At 42.0% G+C, this 23,211-nt stretch overlaps 1 protein-coding gene across 6 annotated transcripts in view; it reads right to left on the minus strand.

Moving 5' to 3' along the window:
• Positions 1 to 23,211, minus strand: part of tenm2a (teneurin transmembrane protein 2a) — a 216,665-nt gene that overhangs the window by 159,263 nt on the left and 34,191 nt on the right. The window lies entirely within an intron of this gene.

Here is a 23,211-nt window from a genome sequence, read left to right on the forward strand (position 1 = left end):
CACACACACACACACACACACACACACACACACACACACACACACACACACACACACACACACACACGAAACCACAACTCTTCTGAGCCTGGCTCATCATAACCAGACCAAGGGAGCACTGCCAGCTCGTGGAGCTGCACACCAAGGACTTTCCTTCTCTTTCATGCACTAGTAATTTCCCATACACAGGTATCCCAGTGAAATTGTGCACAGCTAAGCTTTGCTTTTATTAATGTACATAAACTGGTTTTGTTCACTGAGATGTATTATTATGTATCCTACAGTCAAAGCTCGCATTTCAGATTTTGTTTTGTTTTCATCTAAAACACGTGTTCACGTGGTGCACATTGAACATATGGAGGCATATCACATAATCTTCCTGGTGCATGCTCGCCCTCCCTCACATACACAAAGCTCCCTTTTAGTTCTTTAGGTGGGTACATTTAGTAAAACTGTATATTACCTTTATAAATACACACTAATTCCTTTATTACTGCACAGGAGTGAATGCTGCCAACCTCTGCTATTAAAAACTCCCAAGTCCTTAAATATATAGTTTATTGCACTTTAGGAAAGCGATGAATCAGACGATATAAATTTCCAGTCTTTTTTATTAAACTTAAATATTAACTGAATGAAAAAATGTGCAATCCATCACTAAAGAGAATTATTTGGTGCAGATGTTTTCCTTCAGTCTAAGGTGGCTCCTCTAATTTGCTTCCCTTCCTTTTTTCAGAGCATCCCTGTTGCGCTTACGCTTTGCAGGGCGAAACAGAGCTGTTAGCACTGTGGTCCACAGAGACAGTCAGCCATTGACCGCGCTGATGAAAAATGGTCAGACGGCATTTAAATCTATTAGAACAGAGAGGGACTCAAATGCGGTCATCCTAAACCAATGCTGGCGGAGGTATGCACACAACGAAAGTGGACAAGTGCAGGTGCATTATCGAGACTAAAAAGAAATAATAATAAAAGAAGATGCAAAAGGCAAGAAAGAAAGAAAGAAAAGCAACAGGAAGGATGGAAGAAGAGGAGAAATGACTTGAGGGCATTGCTAGTCTCTCCCTCATTATCAGAGTGGGAATGAATCCGGCTCCCTTAGAGGCTTTGAGGGATAATCAAACACACCCAAACACAGATACACGCAAACAGAACATCGCTAACACACATATTCAGTCCAGCGATACCTGAGACAACAGAGTCTCCTAAACTTGACATAAACTGTAAAACAGCCTGTAAGGCAACTAAACATTTGTATTATGACACTGCGTCTATGATACGATAATGACGCTAATAAAGCTTGATGCAAGTTTTGCAGCCTTGAGGAATGCATTACGCTGGCATCCAAGGATCAAAGTACAATGATATGACAACAACCAAACAGCCAGCTGTAATTGACAGGCACCCTTCCTCCAGCTATAGCTACTATGGGATATTTATGGTAATGAACCCATGGTTCCATTACTTGAGGCTGAAAAAAGTCCGATCCACCCACAGAATTACAGCGTTGCATTGCATTTGCACCAAAAATACTGTTCAGTCTTAATAGTTTTTATCAATATGAGAGCAGACAAGGGCATCTCTAAAGGACAGGCATCATTTCTTTTTTGAATATGTGATGTAATTAATTACATGCAGGAGCAGAGGAAGAATTAGAAGAGAGAGGAGAAGGAGAGACAAGTATACAGAATGTGAGTCAATCTATTCAATGAGGGCTCATTTTAAAATGCTTAGAAGGTAGTATTGAAAAGTGCCCTGCTATGTCCATTGATTAACAGTAGGTATTAAGTCTCATAAAGAGCTCATTATGCTTGGGCATCCATCACACAGGCTATTAGGAGTTCGACCTTAATGTGTTTGTACCTTGAATGGAGGGCGAGGAAATAGAGAGCGATACTGGCTCAGAAAATGTGGGGACATTCAGACTGGGGTTAAAGAAATAATGGCCAAACGAGTCTCCGTGTGGAGCTGTGGGTGTGCACAGGTGGGTGACAAATTAAAGGAAAAAACAAAACCAGAAAGTACCCCATTGATCTTTACAGTGAAGAGCTCTTGTGTATGCTCCTGGGCATTCTGCTGGAATGGTTTAGGTCTACTTGACAGACGTGTGACCACAAACGAATACAGCGGTACTCTGTGCGATCAGATTTATCCCACCCCTTCACATTTCTATCCTCACGGGAGTGGTCTCTTCCAGGGTGACAATGCCACCATCTATAGGGCATGACGGGTCACTGAATGGTTTGAAATGTATAAAACGGATGTGAATCATATGCCATGGCCTTTGCAGTCGCACAGCTCTAAGCTTGATCGAGTATGGTAGATTCCGGACTGACAGCTCTGTCCGCTGCCATCGTTAAAAACGTCAAATGAGGGAATATCTGTGGTGTACTGTAGAGTTTCTGAGCCAGTGCAATGGCACATTAAAGCTGGTCTACCAGCATATACTGAGTCAAAAATATAGGCAAAAGTTGGTCACTTTACATCAGATGAAAACTTGGATGTCAAATCGGCTGAGAAAACAGAATTACACTAATGATGCTGACTGTACTGTCTGTACAGTTGAGCTTCACTGTACAGAATAAACTGTGAATATGAACACTCATCTGTCGTAAGTGGAAAATTTCCCTTTAGTCATCCAAAGGTCTAAGCTTTAGGCGTGAGCCTTACACACTGAGTTGTGATGTCATAAACTGGATTTTGTGATTTTACTTTTTAATGGAAAAAAATAGTAGAAGCAGAAGAGAAGACACACAATAGCGGGCTGATGGATAGACTGGAGGAAGCTAAGGGAAACAACCTTGAGATCTGGAACACATTATCAATCACATCCCATCCAGCCAGGTGTTTCCTCAAGGTCACTGAAGCACATACAGGCAAACTTTTCTTAGTTAATTACTCCAGCGACAACAGTCCAACCCCCCAGATCGTCACAACGAGGCAGATCATCTCATTTATCAGAAGTACAATGACTTACTGTCATTCTGACTGTTCGCATACCACAACTCCATGGTACGCTAGCACGTAGGTGCATGCATATTTATGTGCAGACACCCACACAGACTCAGCAGACAGACAAACACACGCATAAATGCAAAACTATAGAAAGACGTGCGCGAGCCTGCAAAACAGCCGCGTCTCCTTGACAGGCAAGAAAGCGTGGTTAGATGAAGGAGAAAAGAGACATGCATGCAACCGTGAAGTGACCATGAAATCCAGGCAGAATGAGAAATGTAATTGGAAGATGACAGGGAGGGCGGGGAATTCATTTTGGAAATTACAGAGGTGAAGTTTGGTGCAGATAATGGCCTTTTCTCTGCAAATAACAGCTTTGAAGGGGGAAAAAAAGAAATATGGAGCGCACAATGTAAATCCACTGTAACTAGAAATCACACCCAGTTAATAGGATGTTAATGACATCAGCGGATTAGCAAGTATCAAACAAGACGGTTTTGTGTTCAACCTTAACAACCTCCTAAAGAACAAAAACCAAATATCAAGGAAAGCAAAGTAACAGACAATGAAGATTCAGTTCTTATGGATCAAAATGAGGCTTCATTTTCTTCACCTGGCACAATCGAAACACAAGTGACATATTAAGTCGTGAACAAATCCCAATTCTCCCTTCCTGTTTTCTCGCAAACTATTCTATCAAACTAGCAGAATATGGGGGTGGGAGGTTAAAGTGAATAAGACCTACTAATCAGTGGGCAAATTGGTGCATTTGTGCCTTGAAATTGCCACAGGTATTGTTCCATCGTGACACAAATCTGCCTCAGGAAACCATTACCGAGATATCCAGCTCTGGGAACATGCTGGATACATTTGACCGGACTCAGACCTCAATCCTTTGCTCTGTTTTCTGATGATTACAGGTAGACTGGCACGATCGCCGAAAACAATTAGCTGCAAATCTTCCATCCAGCCACTGCTCACATTTATCATACAAATAAGCACGGAGGCGATGTGTGAGCGCTAGTATAGATGCTGTTTAGGGCCATCACACTGTGGGAGGCTTCCTGACCAGATGACTCCTACTGCAGCCAACCAGGAGGTTACAAATAGGGCATGTTCACTCTGCTGACTTCTTCGTACAAGACACCAGAAATAGCTGTTGTTGTTCTTAGCTCTAAGAGTTGTGCACTTGCATTATTGAGAATATTATAAGTCTCAATAATTGTTCATATCAGAAAATACAGAAAAGTACATGTCCTATTTTTGTTTTGTTAGATGAGATGCTTAAACGGGTTTTCAAGAAATAGAACACTAAAGTAGTGCTACATTATAATATTACCTGTAACTTACACTTCTATATAGTATGTTGAACCTGTTAAATGTATTTACAGCTGTTTTATCCATAGTAAAACTTCATTTACTCCATTTCTCGTTTAACTAAAACCATGTAATTACATCACATCCAATTTTATGCATGAGGATTTGATTCTGTTATATAGCTTTTCTTTTGTTCTGTGAAGTAGGTTTAATATTTTTTATGCTTCTTTAAAGCATCAAACATAAGAATAATTATTACTGTTTTTTGTTACTCCTTCAATGTACTTTTTAATCTTTTATATCCTATAAGCATCTCATCTGATCTTATCTAGTCTTATCTTTATTTTAGCTTCTTATCATTGCATTAGAGGAGCCTGTAACACAGCCATTACCTGGCTCATTTAATTCAATTGTAACCACACCAAAAGCAGCAATCAGCCAACAAGACTGGCAGCTAAAAGCCTGATAAAACACAGCATGGAGCCTTTCCATCAGAAAATTTATCCACTCTTCCAGCACTCTTTGTCAACAGGAGATGAAGTTGTTCATTTGGTGTCTTTTTCTTTCCCCGTCTCTCTCTCCCTCTCATGATCTCTTTCTCTCTCTATCGCTCGCTCTTGTGTTTTTTTGTGGGGGATTTTTTGTGGGTTTTTAAAAATTTGAATGGAATTTGTATAGCAAAAGATGGCCTATTGAAAACCTGGCCCTGTTATCACAAAAGACAAAATTGTGGCTATAAAGCGTTTGGCTTCAATTTTCTGCTGTTTTTGTGCCGCTGCTCAAATTAAGTTGTTTACGCAGTTTGTTCACAAAGACAAAGAGAGGAAGACACGGAGTGACTGAGAAAAAACAAAAGAGGAGGCAAGAAGAGAGCTGAGTACAGAGAGGTTGCGAGAGAATAAAGACGGAAAACAAATCCTTGAATGAAACTCATACTCAATTATACATCGCCACAAAGCATCTGTGCATCTTGACTTCAGGAGTGAACATCCAAGTCAAAGTCCAAATATGCTTTAAATGGAAATACTATATGCAAAGTTCATCAAAGCATTCAATTACATGTTCAGATTTCCCCTAAAAGCAGCGTGTACTTGACATCCGATGTGTAGGTGTAAATCCTTATTATCCTAACATATAATTTGTTCTTTTCACTGTAAAATCTTTTCTTTTCTGTGCTGAATACAAGTAAAGGTGAATCATAGTAATTAGTTTTTAGAATGTGTAGTAATAAAAAAAAAATCACTTAATTTCTTATTTTATATATCAGAATTCGAGTTTCATTTACAGATAACAAGTTAATGTTGTAAAAATAAACGCGTGTTTCTGTGTCAAAGGCTAATAGGAGCTTCAGCAGATAAATATTCCTGTATTTATACAATTTTATCAGTGCACTGCGACCTCCATTATTCGTCGTACAACTCACACTCAAGCGCTCCGTCTATGAGCTCTGCACTGCGCCCCGACGGAGAGGCTCCTCACCACGAACAGCCATTAATCATGTCTTCGATCTCGGGTGGCTTTGAATATTCACACAAAAAGGTGTGTAGACTCACACGTACAGTATACACACAAGGCAAACGGATGGACGCATGCTTGGATGGCTCCAGTTCAACTGGAAACTACAACTCCATTTTGGATCCAAGGTGCTTTGCGAGCCAGCAGCTGAGGGGTGCAGGACAGGAAACATCTCATCTCTCGCTCTCTCTCTTCCACAAACCTCGCATCATTACCTCCAACACCTCTTTGAGCCAAATAGGTAAAAATCACTTGCTTATTATGAGTGATCAGTCGTTGTATTCACTGGTTCTGTCATTATTTGTTTGTGTTGTTGACAAACCAATTCAATAAAGTTGTCTTAGTGAAAAAGAAAATTGCTTCCATTGTAGAAAATTGCAACACAGATGCAAAAAATACAATAATAATAAATAAGATATTGACACTGAAATGCCAACACAGTCTCATTGCAGTTCAAAAGCACATCGTATTCGGTTTGTTCAAGGGCAAGAATTTTTTTTCTCTTTTTAATTTTATTTACTAACAACAAACAAAAAAGGTATTGCTGCTAAAATACCAAGACGTTGCACGTCTTATGGCAGTTCAAAACATAGTGACCAAATTTTAGCTGTTCATCAGCATTAATGGAGGTGAATTATACTCAAGTGCTTTCAGTTTTAAAGAGCAGCGTTAGTTAGTGGCATCATAGGATTTTCATCTACAGAGACAACTCTTTAATAACTACATAGCATGGCAGACTGTCAGTCTGTTGACTAGCCGGTATTGAATTCCAGTTAGCCAGACTAGTTAAGGAAGTGAACACTTGTTTGCTAGCGTTAGCAGGCTAACACATTGATCTATCACCCTTCAGTATATCTTTCTTCAAAATAAAATGCTACTGCTTCTACCTCCACGCTGGTCAAGTAAGGTACATGACATGACTGTTATATCCAGATCTTCAGATCGTTTTAGGCTTAAGCGCTATTAGCTATTTCACCTGGTACTTTGCTAAGCTAATGGCTTAGCTGCAGCGCACGCTACAAGCCTTTCAGTTCACTTGTTTAGCACACAAAGGTTTGTTTCTGAGTTCGCTTAAAGGGCAATCTTGGGAAAAAAACTTTCTGCTGAAACACATTTTCTTCAAAGCATTGCTGATTTTCGCACACAAGAAAATAAATTACATTTTAAGAATAATATCAGGTTGGAGATGCATGAAGCTGTCAGATTTACATGATAATTGTAATGGTACCCGTGTTTGATTACTGTGTACATTCTGGGTTTAACTACTTTACAATGCAGCATCTGAGTGCAGTGATGTGCGGCAAACTTCCATATTTCAGATTTTGAAACAATCATTAGCAAGTGTACACATAATGAGTCTGTAGTAGAGTTTACAAATTAGGCTGCCTTTCATCTGCACTGCTATGCAACAATAAGGTCACCTAGAAAAATAAAGCAAGATATATTCTCCGTAATTGAGCCTAGTTCTATCGTGTTTCATGTCCCTGCAAGCTGATTTTCATACTGTACTGAAATAGAAAGGAAAGCAAGAACACATTCATTTATCTCCAGTAGTACAGGCTTTGGAAAATGCTAATCAGAAATGCAGACAGACAAGATGGGATTCTTAGTGAGCTAATAGTTGTGTTAGGCTTTCAAGCCAATGCAGAGCCTTGTTCTGTGCCTAGTTTGTGCTCTGCTGAGTATTGGGTTTGAGTGAGGCAACATCCCCTTTGATCAGCCAGTATTTATGAAGTATTGTTGGGATTGTACATGGGTACAGGATAAGATTTAGGCCTACCAACCCCAGAGTCTGCATATGTGACTCACAGTTGCTGGGAGGAGGAAAGGTCCCATCCACCTTCCATTTTCTCGCTCTCTCCTCTCATTTGCCAGGATGGAAAACAAATGAGGAAGGATGTGAGGAGGTGGTGGGTGGATGGGGGGGCATCCATCCCTCTCTCTTTCTTGCACTTGGTGCCTGTGTAATCTCCACACTGGGCTGCAGAGTGCCACAGAGCCTCTGTTTATTAGACTAATCCTTAAATCCACATTCTGCAGGCCTCGCAAACGCCTCGCAAAGCTCTAATCTGACTCAAAACAAAGGGATTAGGAACGACAAGGTCCCTCTCTCTGTCTCTCCATGTCTGCCAGAGCGGGCTCGGGGTGGCGCACACATGTGCTGAGAAACACACAAGAACTGTTGCATACTCTTGCCTGTCACGCCCATATTTGCTAAAGACTGATTGGCACATGCAAACCCTCATGCACACGCGCGCGCACACACACACACACACATGCTTCCTGTGAACACAAGCTGGCTGTGACAAGACAGCCAGTTAGAGCCAAGGTGCAAACAAACTGGGTAATTACACATAGCTCAAAAACTCATGGGAGAAATGACGGACAAGATGAGAATGAGCTGTGGGAATGGGACGCGGCGACAGCAGGGAGGATATACTTGGCTAACTAAACAAACCAGGCTTATATTATAGACTTACACTGTTACGAAAACAAATGAGAAAAGGTTTTTTATGTGTGTGGATTGTTTTTTTTACTCACAAGCATCAAATGCCAGAGGTCCACCTTGGGTGTACTGGCTTGTTTTAGTATACACACAGCATAGAGCCAACAAATCAATGTTTGTTGAGTATTTATCTGTATTAAAGGGCCTTTACACCCAAACAGTGCAACAAGTCAGAACCTGCTACAAATTTACATTGCACTTCAGTCTCTCCACGAAACCCATTTGCTAGCTAGAATTTGCTCTCCAAGTCTCTTTGTGTTTTTCACACAATTCCATCCCGTTTCCCCTCAATATGGCAAATGAATAATGCAAAAAAAAAAAAAAAGTCACTGCTTAAATTGTGTTCACCCAGCTGTTAATCCTAATTTTACACTATAATCTTAATAACTGAAGTTCCATTTTGGAAATGCAACATGTAATAATTCTGACAAGTGGGCTCAGTTTATTTTCTGGTTCATCTCTTCACAGGGAAACTTTTCAAAAAAAACTTTTCTTTCAATGAGATATAAAAACCAAGCAAGCACAAATACAGGCAAATGGTGCCAGTATGTGGGCACGCTGACATATTGCTAACATTATTGGAAAGATTTTTGAATGATCTTATTCAAGTACTCAAAGATGTAGAGCCTGAATGATGTCTACATTTACAAAGACAGTTTAACTTGGTCTTTTCACAGTTATTTACCTCTCTTTAGTGTTAGTGTGAATCCTCTGCGACAGGAATTGTTGCCACAGCTTCTGCCACACAATCTGCCATTGTGTGATCATCAGCTGATAAGGATCCAACCCAACACCTGCCAGCCAAACTAAATTTGAGCAGACCTATTCCTCCACAGGCATCCAGTGTGCGGACATCCTCTCAAAATCTCCTAATTCTAGATTTTTCAAGTTGGAAAGTGGTGCTATATTTAAAAAAAAAGAAACTTCAGTGTATTTTGGAGTACCATCCATCTCGGCATCTTTGCAGTGATATGAGGGCTGGATATTTCCAGCCACTTTACAGTAGTGTCTTATTTTGAGGTTATGGTGCACATCCATGCTGGGCTGCGCGTCTGACAAGAGTGTTATAATGCAGGTGAAGGTCATGTGAGATATAGAAAGCTTGGCAATCTGCAGATGGATAATGTCAGCAGTTGGGTCACAGAGCTACGCTACCCCGTTCTTTTATTCATTGAGGGAATTCCTGCTCATCCTCATTCAGCAGAATCACACCCTTGGTAGTGTGTGGGGCTTTTTTTTTTCACCTGTGCCCTAGGAACTAGCTGCAGCACGGAGAGTGAGGGCAAACTTCGCTGCGGCACTGCCACTGAGTTATTAAAACAATCGAGTGCTGACAAGCCCTGCATTCTGTCGCAGAGGGAGAGGGCTAGGGCTTAATAACTCAGTGTCACGCCTTGACATTCTTACCATCTGTCTGGGTAAAATATTCAAATGTGCAATAAATGTCACTGGGGACAGCCGGTGACACTGTCTAATTAACACTATGACAGAGGTGACACACTGAAGACTTTGGCTGGCTTTTACTGTACAACATGCATCGTCTGTGTGTGTACGTGTGCATGCCATAACTCTGTGCGGAAGTGAAATGTTGAGGGACACTGTAGCGATTATACTGCCATCCTGTCTCTTTAGAGGGTAGTCAGCTATTGTTTAAGTTAACAGAAAAGTGTAGCACTAACACACATATTACAAAGTGTAAATGACAGCAGCTATAGGGCTGAGCAACCCTGGAGCGGTGAATAAATGCCAAAGGTTTCATTTCTTCAGGCTGAAATGTCAACTAGTCAGAGAGCGGGGAGGAGACACACCGTCAGCCTTATATGGGTGTCTTACCTCAGCTCAGGTAGATGTATGTAGGTCAAACACAAGCTGCAGTGATTCATTCCTTAACTTAAAATGAAACAAAGTAACCCCTCCCATACACACACTAAAAGCTGAGGGAATTCCCAGAAAGAAGATCTAAAAGATACTTTATTTATTGGGTAAATAAGAAATGATGTCTTCTACTTATCCTAACAGCGAAGTCTGCGTGCACTTTCAAACTTGAGTGGCTCTAACAAAAATGCCAACGGCGAACATGTGACAGTTTAAAAGAAAAATGTGAAGGCCAGGGATGTGTCCAAAATGTATATTTTTGCTTGCCAAAACACATTGCAGCATGCTCATATTCAGTATAATGTATCCTCCAGTAATATCATGGTTTGCTTGCGAAGTAAGGTACTTTGCAAGCAAACCATGAAAAGGAGAAAGTTATTTCTGTTCAATTCAATTCAGTTTTATTTATATAGTGCCAAATCACAACATTTGCCTCAAGGCGCTTTATTTTGCAAGGTAAAGATGCTACAATAATATGAGCGAGAACTAGGGGTGGGTTTTTATAATTGATTCATCGATTAAAATCGATTCTGGCTTGGATAACGTAAAATCGATTCATTAAAATCCTGAATCGATTTTTTAATATAAATTTATTTTGCCCAAAATGCCAGAATCTCTGGTGAAATCTCACAAAATTTCAAGAACCATCAAACAGTTAAGACAGTAAATGAGAGCAGGTACACGGATTCTGCACATAGACTTAAACACACAGCGCAACCCGCGGATCAGAATCATTTAGATGCCTTTCTCACAGTCGGGGCTGAAAGCTGATTCTGACCTGTCGGCGGGTCCGTGCTTTGTGTTCACACCCTTTATGCGCCGATTCTAAAGCTGTTAGTTTGATCTCTCTCCAAACAATACTGACCGAACCAGCAGCAAAAGAAGATCCAAACGCTTCACATAAAATCGCCATGAATTCACTCTGACTTTCACTGTTTTGCTTCCACCGCGATGCACAGCTCTCTCGCTCTCTCTCTCTCCCTCCCTCTCTCTCTCTCTCTCTCTCTGTACTTCAAGAACAGTTTCCCTTTCGTCATTATTCGCTTGCTTGTTACGCACCACTCTACTGTTGTTTACAGCGCTGTCGGCCGCTGTTTTTTTCCCTTTTACATTCTTCCGAAAAGAAAACCTCATTTCTGCTGTTCAATACTGAACAAATTTAAACTTTTTAAAATTATTCAAAATGCAAAACGCTTAACGTGTCTCTAATAAAACTGCTGTAACTTCAGAGGTGATGTTCATAAGTTGATTAATGGTTTTCTTTCGTTTTTGATGTACTGCAGAATATTTTTATAAATCCCAGGCCAGGAAAACCTTCATGTTTTTCTGTGTTTTATCTTCAGCTACTTTGACACAAAGGCATCTGCTGTGACGCTCACACCCGTGATAAAGTCTTGCGTGTGTCAGCTTCCTTTTTATTGATACAAAAATATGTAAATGTACTGATCTGAATTATAATATTTCTGACTGTCAAAATTTCCCAGATTTAAATCGAATCGAATCGAATTAAATCGAATCGTGGATCGAATCGATTCGGGACCTTGTGAATCGGAATTGAATCGATTCTAGAAATCAGTGACGATACCCAGCCCTAGCGAGAACCCCAACAGTTCATCATGGGAAGCCCCCAGGACCCTAGGCCTATTGCAACGAGGGAGGATTCAGAGTCACCTGATCCAGCCCTAACTATAAGTTTTATCAAAAAGGAAAGTTCTAAGTCTATTCTTGAAATTAGATAGCGTATCTTTCTCCCAAAGTCAAACTGGGAGCTGGCTCCACAGAAGAAACGCCTGAAAGCTGACGGCTCTGCCTCTCATTCTACTTTTAAATATCCTAGGAACCACAAGTAGGCCAGCGGTCAGAGAGCGAAGTGCTCTGTTGGGGTAATATGGTACTATGAGGTCTTTAAGATAAGATGGGGCCTGATTATTTAGGACCTTGTATGTGAGGAGATGAATTTAAATTAGTCTAGATTTAACAGTAAAGAGAAGCCAATATGGGCAAAATATGCTCTCTCTTTCTAGCCCCCGTCAGCACTCTCTCTGCAACATTTCTATCTGCGGTCATTTATATTTGGTGCCATGGTTCTGCTCTGGGACCTTGTGCATACGTGGAAAGGGAGGATGGTAGAGCAACAGCAAAACCCCAGCTCAGATAACAGATGTGACAGTAATTAAGTCAGATGCAGCATGAAACGGGGAGGCTGCGATGGAGGTTGGCCACCAAGCTTGCAGATATGCAGAAGGCTGTGAGATTTATCAAGTGAACACACAGGACTGTATCAGCTCAGCCATCACGTGATGTTTGCTGGCACTGAGGTCAGTTGATCTACCAGGACTGCAGCTGAACTCGACTTTCTGGCATGCCTGAGCTAATCCTACGCCCGACTGAAAAGCCCCGGTTTATTTCCAGATAAAGAGGCATTTGATAGCGATAAAAACATTTTATGCACTACAATGACACAAGGACACTTCATAATAAAATGTATCTGTGCTTACAAATGTACAGTTTTAAACAACTTAATGAGCAGAAAAGTGTTGCTACCGCATGTTTTACTGTTCAAAGCGTCATAAAAACGAATCTGCGTATAAAGCGGTGTACACATGTACACCAGAATGTGTTTGAACTTTTACCACCTAAAAAACGCTCTTGTGCTCTGTTTCCCTCTCAGTCTGTTCTTTTCTCACTTCCCTCTCTGTATTCTCGCTGAGAGGCTGTTGTATGAAGCACCTTTAATGGGTTTGTGAGGGATATATTGGACTTCAGTAGGAGATTTGGCACACTGTGTGTGCGCGTGTGCGTACCTGTAAGTGTGTGCGCATTTTGGATTGTCATGTAGGGTCCTATAGTACGGTGCTTTTCCACTTGTGTGACTGTGTGCACTCACACTCCAAAGCCATTAGATTCTATACAAAATCCTGAAGCTGAGAACTTTAAAGCTGAGAGTGGTGCAATTGACAAGCCGGTCTCCCACCGAGCACGTCTCGCTACTGTTGATCTCTGGTACAGTAGCGATCTCAGCTGGAGCTACAGTTGCACTTTCACATGCACATTTTGACTCCGTTACTTTTATCTGTTCTCTACAGCCCACACATGGGTACCTCTGTCTTCGGCTGTATGCATGGTACCAATATTTCAGAGCTACCACTGATAAGTGCCCGCTACTTGGGACTATATTGTTTGTGCCTACTGTACTGTGAATGCTTCTAATGCCACCGACTTACCGTCTTGAAGTGTTTGTGCCTTTGGGGCCAATAGAAGACAGCCCAGGCTGCTCCAGCACCAATGACATAGCTGACTGGTCCCATTTAGCATGCTAGATTTAGCTTCATTAGAGAGGATATGGCTGGGAAGGCACACAGAAGAAATGAAATGAGAGGTGGGGTGGTGGGATGGGGGATGGGATGGGAGAATGACTGCTCAGCTTTTGCAAGGGCCCACTTTGCAGAAGAGGTGGACAAAAAGCTTAAGCTGTCTCATAAAGATACTTTATAAAGCAGCCATATCCATAATGGCAACGCAATAGAGAGAAATGGATGAATGAAGGAAATCAATGCAGCAGTTAGACTTGAATTAAAAAGCACCCCACACTAGGCTACATTACGGCCTGGCAAGCAGCTCTTGCAAAAGTTTGCTGTAACTTGCAAAACAAAGTATGTGAAAACTGCATTTAACAATAAAGAAGAAATAATGAAAACCAATTACAGACCAAAAATAATAATGATGTTTTATTTTATTCAGTCTTCCCGAAAATGTGTTCACCACATTTCAAGCACAAAAATCCAACAATCTACCCGGTGGGGTAAAGGTATTACATAATTTCTTATGCAACAAGTGTTCTGCCTGCTGAAGCTTTAAAACCCCATCTTAATTCAAGAAATGTCCCACTTTGGCATGACAGATACAAATGAGCTATCGCATCCAATTGGCAGATTTGTTTCTCTTCTATTAAGGAAAATAAGTCTGCAAAATTGAAAATAAGAATAAATGACTTGTCAAGATGGATACTGCTCGCAGTGATGGGAAAACAGAGAAGTTGAGGCGATTAATGTGTTGCTGTTTGAGAGGTTAGCTAGGACTGGGGACAGATGCTGGGTTAAAAATCTGTCATTTCGAACAGCATACCGAGGAAAGGAAGGAGACAGAATCATCCTCCATGATGATTGGTACATGTACATGTTGCCCTTTAACCTTCTCCCTAATCTCTGCGCATTCAAATATGCATGAAGCCGCGTGACCTCACACAGAGACTGTGTGCGTGCGGTCTTGTGAAGAACATGTCCCTTAGAAACACCGCACAGGTCACCAAAAGACACCCTGCAACTAATGGTGTGAGGTCATCACACTCAGGTCACGCTCTAGGTCAGTGTCACAATAACTGCTCATGATGAAGGGGTTTCCAAGGTAACCGGAGGGTTTTCAGCAAATCAGAGAGAGGGAGAAAGGACTCCTCTGGGTGTGCATGTCTTGTAGCAACCAGAAGACCTCTGGTGATTTATCCCTCACTGCTCTTGTACCACGCTAAACCATTAGGGCACAGTGATAAGAGATAAACAAAGTCTAGGACAGAGTCTGTGGGGTAGATAGGGTAGAACACAGCCTGCTCATTGCCATGTGAACCCGTCTCTGGCTGTGCTGTAAAATCATTATTTTTTTTCCCTTTAGAAAGTCTGGAGTGTCGAACGTACACACATACATTAATCACAATTTTGAGACATTTATAACACCTGCTGCTGCAGCTCCTGTAACTATACTGCCAATCACTTATTCTGTGGTGGCCATTGTGATTGCAGTGGAAATAATAGGCAAAGGCAGGACTTGGAAAAGTTGCCTTTTTTTATCCTACGCCTACACCTGGACTTTAAAATACCATGTTTATGAAAAGTGCTCAAAAAGGCCACAACTGTGCTGCAAAATGAAACTCACAAGTACAAGTGCATGAAAGGTTTGAAATCACCCGTGTCTGGGGGCATTTTTAAGATCCACAAAAGATCTGAAGACATTTTTAAGAACCACCTGAATCACCTGCTCTGGTTAGCCACAAAGATTCATTACAGCTCTGCGGGGAACTCTTGTAACCAAAAACCCTTGCAGATTGTTCCCTTTTTTGTCTTTGTAGTAAAGGAAATAGCAGGTGGTATTGGTGTTAGTAGTATCATGTGGCATGGAGTGGTCAAAAAAAAAAAAGTGGTCGTATTATGGTGGCAGTAGCCACACCAGTCTTGTATAGTGCTATATTGATGAAGATTGGAGTGGAGTGTTCTCCCTCCTCCTTAACGCACGGGCCTATATTGGATTTCACGCTGGCTGCCCATTCACCAGACACTGCAGTGCATTCCTACCAAAGGCCTGGAGGCAATACGGCTGCTTTATTTGTTTATAATGTTTAGGCTTCCCGCAAATGGCTTGCGCTGCAGTACCAATAACTGTGCATAGTTACATTTAGGCAATCGACTGGGCTCGTTTCGACATGAGTGCTGCAGCTCAATTCATTTGGAATGGACTAAAAATCCAATAGAGTTGTCTAAGTGGGGGGGAGGGAAAGGGAGAGGAGGAGAGAAATATGGATAGAGAAAAATGGAGGAATAAAGAAGAAAGACAGGGGAGGGGTCAGTGGGACTGATGCTGAGCACGAAGAGCTGATACGTTTCTGTCAAGAAAGCGATCAACGGAAAGCAAAGCGCAGATCTTCTCCCTCGCTCAAATCTAACTGACAAATAAAATATAGATGCCCTCTGAGTGCTCGCAGTTACTTAGGCATCCCTCGCCATGTTGCACAGCTCTCCGCCGTGAATACCTCTGGCTGCAGCGGCGGCAGCACCCAGAAAATGCGAGAGCCAACTTTCACAACTTTGGGTCCATTAAGAGATTTGAGCACATCCAAGACAAATTCCCTGGAAACACTTGCCGGAGTGAAAATATAATTCACTGAACTGATGACAGATGATGACACGCGGGTGACAAGGCAGGAGAAATTAATTTAGCGGTGTTGCAGTAGGTTGTCGCTGAGATGACACACAAATGACGGCATCTGGAAAGTGAACTGGTGTGAGTCATGTCACTTCGCGTGTGCGCCACCAGCTTGAATCATCATCGCTCGCGTCTACGTGCCTGTGTGTGTGTTTGTGTGCGTGTTTGTGTGCGTGTTTGTGAGCGTGCGTAAATCTCCCATCTTCTTCACTAGCCTACTCCTTGTCCTCTGCCAGCTGCTCAGCTTCTCACTCCATTTGCTCCAGACTTCATACACATCTGCTCGCAAAAATCCATCCATGTCTCAGTTACCCACACACACGTACACACATGCACACTATCTGCAGTCATAAATATGCCCAAAGGCCATTGACCGAGGCAAAGCACAGCATTCACTCTGATGCATCACATAGCTCCTAAACACTTATCTTCAGCTTGTCACATGAACAAACTCGACAAGAGTGGCACAGCTGACCAAGGTCAGCAGAGAAATTCTACCTTTTCTCCCTAATTACTTTTGCCTTTTCTTCAGTGAGTTTGCCGCACATTCTTTCTCTGTGTGAAATGGAACGTCCTTGCAAACTTTAGGCGATGTCTCAGAAATTCCTTTTCTACGTGGTTGTAGCAAATAAAAAATCTGAAGTCTCCCAAAGGCTCCTGTGAAGTGAAGGATGAAAGCCAGCGAGCAGGAGAGTGGGTAGAAAAACTTGGAGTGAGGGGTTTGATGCAGTCTCCTGAGTGAGGGGAAGGGAGTGAGAGAAAAGGGAGAATGTACGGGGGAAAAGTGTCCTCTTAAAAAAAATAATAGTTCATTGATGCAACCATTTCCCCTTAACCTCAAACGGCGAGCTTCAGAGCTAAGAAGGGCAGAAACCAGGGAGTTTTTTTTCTTGAAAAAGAAAGGAGAAAAAAAACATCCGTCCTCAGCCTTTTCTCCTCCTCCCTCCTCCTCCTCCTCCATCCTTCCTCTCTTTTTCTTTAGGCTCTTTGAGGAAAACCAGGAGCATCTCTCAGAAAAATGACAGTCCTTATACTGGAATTTGGTTCTGTGATTAACCTGCTCATTTGCTAATTTGACTGTAATCAAGCCTCTCATCTTTCCCAGCGGGGTGCCAGAGCGCTTTGAGCAGACAAGGCAGGAGACAGTAGCAGTGAGCTCAGTGATGAGTTGCATCAAGTGCCTCCTCTCCTTTACTTCACCTTCGAGAAAAAAAACAAAAAAACAGCCACTTGCGTGCTTAAAGGAATGAGCAAACAAGTTCAGGTAAGACGCATAGAGGACTGTGATACATATGGTGTAGTGTTAAAATAAAAGCGCAGTAAAAGACGAGACATTCCTTGAGGCTCTTCATGTCTGTTATAGCTCTGCTGCGGATCTCAGCCCCCGCAGCCTATTAGAAAAGCACACACATTTTAGCAAAACATTTTAGCAAAAGAATTCAGGTATAGGTATTCTTCGTTCCGAGCCCTTCAAAGCAAACAATCCGGCTGACATTTACATCTGTCAAGACCCAGTGTGTGTCCTTTTTCTTCTCCTTGAATGATCAGAATCCAGCATATCTCTTTTGATTCCCTCTTTATTCAGGCTGTTTTGCTTGGTCTATCACCTCTCTCGCTCACATTCAATTCAAATGGGCGGCACGCACTCTAGAAAAAAAAGAGGCAGACTGTATTGGTAGCCAGTGGCAACAGAAGCTTGGGGGTAATGGCCTTAGACTGGCTATCGGTTTTGATGTGAACTTCATAGTTAACAATTACGAGAGCCGCGGCCATTACGGCAGCATTTCCACACCGACCGTTAGTCCATTCGTGGAGCTGACAGAGCTGCACTCACAAATGCAACACTTGAGCTGAAGTAAACCAATCAGGCTAAAGTTGAGCTCAGATTTTGTACTGGGCGGGAGCCTGGCTGCCTTAGCCCACAGAAAATCTGTTCATTGGATGAATTTTAGAATAATAGCTCCAAGTAATTATCAATCAAACAGCGCAGATGCATTTATTTCATCTAAAAGGATTGTTACTACATTATCATATCTGTGTTTGTTTTTCTTTTTTCATAGGGAATATGTAATAAAATGCCATAGCTAAAAACTGTCCTGATGCTCAGCTGGGTGCACTAAAGGTATAATCTTCCTGTTAGTGCAACAGGTTGCCGCGATAAAAAAGCGTTTTAATCCAATTAGATGATTGGCTGAACACACTTTAAGAGCCAACATATAGTTGCGAACAAATTAAATATAATACAGATCAAATTAGATGAGTTTTTGGCAGCGTTCCTTTAATTGGCAGAAAGAAAGTCAGAGGGAGAGAGCTTGAGGGAGGCTGACAGAGATGAGAAAGAAGTTATTTAAGAACAGAGAGGGTCTGACTCAGAAACGGGGCTGCCTGTGACAGTCAGTTTCAAGAGAAAGGAAAAAAAACACACTTTGACGTGTCGAGTGTGACTGAGGAAGTTCTACTCATCCAAGCCTTTCCTCTGTCATTCTCTTTATGTCTAATAGTTTTTATATATAATTCATAAGCTGACTGCAACCCCAACTCTGTCTTGGCTGTTTCTTTTCTCTTTCCTTCGCTGCTTTCCCCCCCTCCTTCCTTCCTTTTTATTTTAAGCACTGATAAGTGGTGATTCCGACTCTCCAGATGTCGACACAGCAGGTGTTGCGATCGGTTGGGATCAGCTCGTCTCAGCTCAATCAGATGCCCAGAGAGGTGTCCAGGTGAATGGGAGCAATCCCTTAATGAGACTAGCATACTGACATAGTTTGCGCACACTCAAGAAAAGACATGCGCACCCACATGTGAGATAAGCACGTGCCACTGGCGGATTGGCTCGGAGTCAGTAACCTACAACAGAGAGTCGCCAAGAAATGGGAACACACAGAGTTAACCTATGGACACAAAGGAATCACCCCCCCACCCCCCTCCCCAGAAAAGGTAAAGTTGCACACAAACAACTAATGATGGTGCATTTTGCTATGTTGTGCAAAGCATCTCCATGCGGTTGCCATCTCTTCAAAAAAGAGGACCTGCACAAAAGCAAAGTGGTCGGTTGGCATGACGACGGCATTGACTCAAAGTCTAACGAGCTGACGGGCCCAATTATGAATGTTTGGTCAAACGTGCACGCAATCACACACCCACACACATATATACACATGCTGATTGGATGCCGTAACTTCCCCTCAGATGTCATAAAGGTGAGCAAAAGGAAGTCTCTCTGAATATTAGCCTCCTTTTCACACTCTCCCAGGTTTTCCCTTCACCATTCCTCCAGTACCAGAAAGCATCTCACCTCATGAACACCATCTGGTATTTCAATCTGAAGATGATCCCACAAAGGACCCTTTGCCTGGCCTTGACCGGCTACAATGCAACGTCCAAGTACTTTTTCCCCTCTTTTTTTGCACTTACTGCAAAAACTCGCTTAGTAAAACAAAGTTTTATGCCTCCAACAAAAAACAGGAAAAAAAGGTTACATGAAATTTAGAAAAAAAAACGCAAAAACCTAAAACTTGTGCTACTTTTGGTTTCAATTAAATCTTTCTGCAGCAGTTGCTTGTGGGGGCCCTGGCTTTACTGTTCTCTTCCTGCTTTCTTTACACTATACAGAGACATAACTCGCCTACTCTTCAAAAGGCTGAGCCGCATCAGGGCCGCATAAAAATTCCCTGATGAAGCAAGAACCAAATGAGCTGCGCGTTGCAGTGGAGGAGAAGTCAATAAAAGTGGATGGATTTTCAACTGGGGAACAATTACGTGTTTTTGTTGTGGGATGATGTTTACCTCAGTATTTGCTTCTCTTTGTATGTGTATCTTTTTGTATACATGTAAGTGTTTCGATGCTTTTCCCCCCTTCATTTTTTGGAGATAGTGGGGCTATCCAGACCCCCCAGAAAAGAAAAACAGTAAACATCTACACATCTTGAACCCGTGTGCTAACGTGTACATACACAACCTGATGAAATAACCTCTTAAGCCATGCACGGCCTTTGCGTAACACCTCCAACCCTTCTAGGCCTGTCCGGAGGGGAGCGACGATGGTAGACAGAACTCACTCACATGCTCCTGCTCCTGTGGGATTATGACTATTTTTAGATAAGCGCCCCCCTGGCCGGGCTGGCGTGCAGACATGTACCTGTGACTAATCCACAACACATGCAAACACACACAGACACACAAACTCTGCTGGAACACATGCACAAAGATCAGCCCGTGCATGCAAATGTGAAAGATATGACTTCATTTATGATTTTAGCGATTCTGCAGCCATTACGGATTCTGGTGGTCGAATAGGAGAGAAAACATGGAATAACTCTTTTAAATATAACACTTAACACGCAGCTTGTGTGTCGGAGCTTTTAGTTCCGTGACCTCCTTACCCCGAGACAAACCGCACTTGCCACAGCAGCAGTGTCGCCACCTAACCCTTCCCCTACGCTCTCACCTCTACAGATAGAGAGGTCCCATCTAAGTTTCAAATCCTCTAAAATATTCATCAGCACTAAAAAAGGAAAACTTTTAATACACATGAAACAAGACCTCGCTACCTTTGTTGTTGCTCTCTATCTCTTTGCTCCCTTCCTCCCTCTTTCCTGGTCCCTCTCTGTGGTTCTCATGAATAATGAAGGCCTATAGAATCCAGTGGCTCAGATTGTCCCTGCAGTCGGATACAGCTCCCCTGTATTGATCAAATAAGGCTCCTTAAATAATTAACCAAGCCTTTGTCATGCAAATGAGTGGCCACAGCAGTGTGTGTGTGTGTGTCTGTACGCTTGTATGGCTGCAAGTTCAAAACGTTAGAAGTTACCGAGGGTTCATGTTGGGGCCTGAAAACAAGTCGCACCTTACTAACTAAAGTCACACAAGAAAACCAGCTACAACATTTCCACAGGGATCGAGCAAACAGGCTTCTTTCCTGTCCCGTTTTAAGCCTTTCCTGTGATAAGGTTGATTTTTTGAGCGGTAATGGACACAATAAACAGTAGCAGTGGAAAAGCACAACGAGGTCAGACACTACAGAAAAAATGTCATACCTTTAAATTTATACCTATGAGCAGCATCTGTGCTGACCTTCCAGTTTACCAACCAGGGGGATGAGATAACTTTCACTCACTGTGAATCTCATTCATGCCAGTTCTTCCATATTTCTGGCACCATACAAACACTTGGAAAGAGACTCTGCCTCGCAAGTCTTTCTTCCAAGGACAGACTCTATTGTAATGCAACAGTTCTTTTCAACAAACAGCTCATTTTCATTCAACCCCTGCATTTTTTTTCCATCTGTATGATATAAGCGGAGTCTTTTTTTGTGGTCTCTACCTTTTTCCTTTCAGTTACCGTTTTCTTTTTGAGGGGTAAAGCTATTTCAGCAGCAAAGAGATGAGCAGTGATAATATTCTGATTTATTACAAAGCGTTTTTGGATATGTAGACTTATTTTGACTGTTAGCTGCAGCAGGCAGTCAACAGCTACAACATTAAATTTGTGACTTTGTGTTTATTTTTTATTATATTGAAAAAAATAAGGCAGCACGGTGGCACGGTGGTTAGCACTGTTGCTGCACAGCAAGAAGGTCCTGAGTTCAATTCCCCCATCAGGCCGGGGTCTTTCTGTGTGGAGTTTGCATGTTCTCCCCGTGTTTGCGTGGGTTCCCTCCGGGTACTCCGGCTTCCTCCCACCGTCCAAAAACATGCAGCTTGTGGGGATAGGTTAATTGGATAATCCAAATTGTCACTAGGTGTGAATGTGAGTGCGAATGGTTGTCTGTCCCTGTGTGTTGGCCCTGCGACAGACTGGCGACCTGTCCAGGGTGTACCCTGCCTCTCGCCCTATGACAGCTGGGATAGGCTCCAGCCCCCCCCGTGACCCTGAAAAGGATAAGCGGAAGCGGATGGATGGATGGATTGAAAAATCCAAGTGAAATATTGACGTTATGACCTCCTTTAGTCACACATGTCATTAATTATTTAACACACAATTATACACAATGACAACATTTATACAGTATCAATTCACAACAACTGTTGCCCCAGGGTGCTTTATATTGTAAAGTAAAGGCCTAACAGTAATACAAATTCAGACAGTACACTATGAGTAGGCACTTAGAGACAGTGGGAAGGAAAAACTCCCTTTTAACAGGAAGAAACCTAGAGCAGAACCAGGCTTTCATTAGGGATTTACTTTTATTTACGGTTATTTCTGCCAGTTTTTAATACAATTATTTGTATTTAAGGACAACATGTTATTGTAAAACGTGACAGAACAACTATTAATTTGTTTCTGCTTCGATTTTCAAGAGACTTCCACGTTGGCAGCATCAAAGTATCAAAGTTTAAATCTCATGACCCTGCAGCAAAACTTTTGGGCACAGAAAAAAAACCCAAACAGCACTTTTTTTTCCAAGTTGGACCAAACTTTTGATAGCAGACAACTAGGAAAAAAAGGGGGCACCTAGCTGGCAAGATATCGAACCTCCTCAGCCATTGAGGTCTCTGTTCCACTGTAGATTTCAAGAGTCATTAGTAACTCCAGCTGAATAATGGTAGGTGGTGCAACTTCCAATCAGTGCAAGTCGGAATATGGCAAAACAAGTACTTTGCTGTGAGAGTTTTAAAGTATAAATACATATACCCAAATACTGAGTAACAATTATATTGGTTGAAGAGAAAAACATTTTCTGAGATGATAGTGACTCTAAACCCTTTACAGCAACTGCAAAAGACTTTTAAAAGAAGTAGAAAGTAGAACCTGGCCAAACATGTCCCCTGACTTTGTCCAATAGAACACCTTTAGTGCATTTTCAAAGTTGAAGGCTGAGGAACAAAATCCATCCAACAAAGAGCTGAAAAGAAGCATCTGGGAAGAAAGAATAAACATCTCTCCACAGACCTGTTGACAGACTGCTATCATCTCTGCTAGAATAAAAACAAAAAAATCCCAGAAAAATGGTAGAGATAAAGAATATATGTACCCTGTAGGTACAATTTCCTTTGGAGAATATTGAATAAGGGGATAACTGTGGAAGGCATTCTGGTCTATAAATCTAATTTTACCTTCGAAGAATTCAACACTTT

The sequence above is a fragment of the Pundamilia nyererei genome, unplaced genomic scaffold (genome assembly GCF_000239375.1).
Source record: "Pundamilia nyererei isolate P.nyererei 1_Seehausen unplaced genomic scaffold, PunNye1.0 scaffold00001, whole genome shotgun sequence".
Taxonomy (NCBI): Eukaryota; Metazoa; Chordata; class Actinopteri; order Cichliformes; family Cichlidae; genus Pundamilia; species Pundamilia nyererei.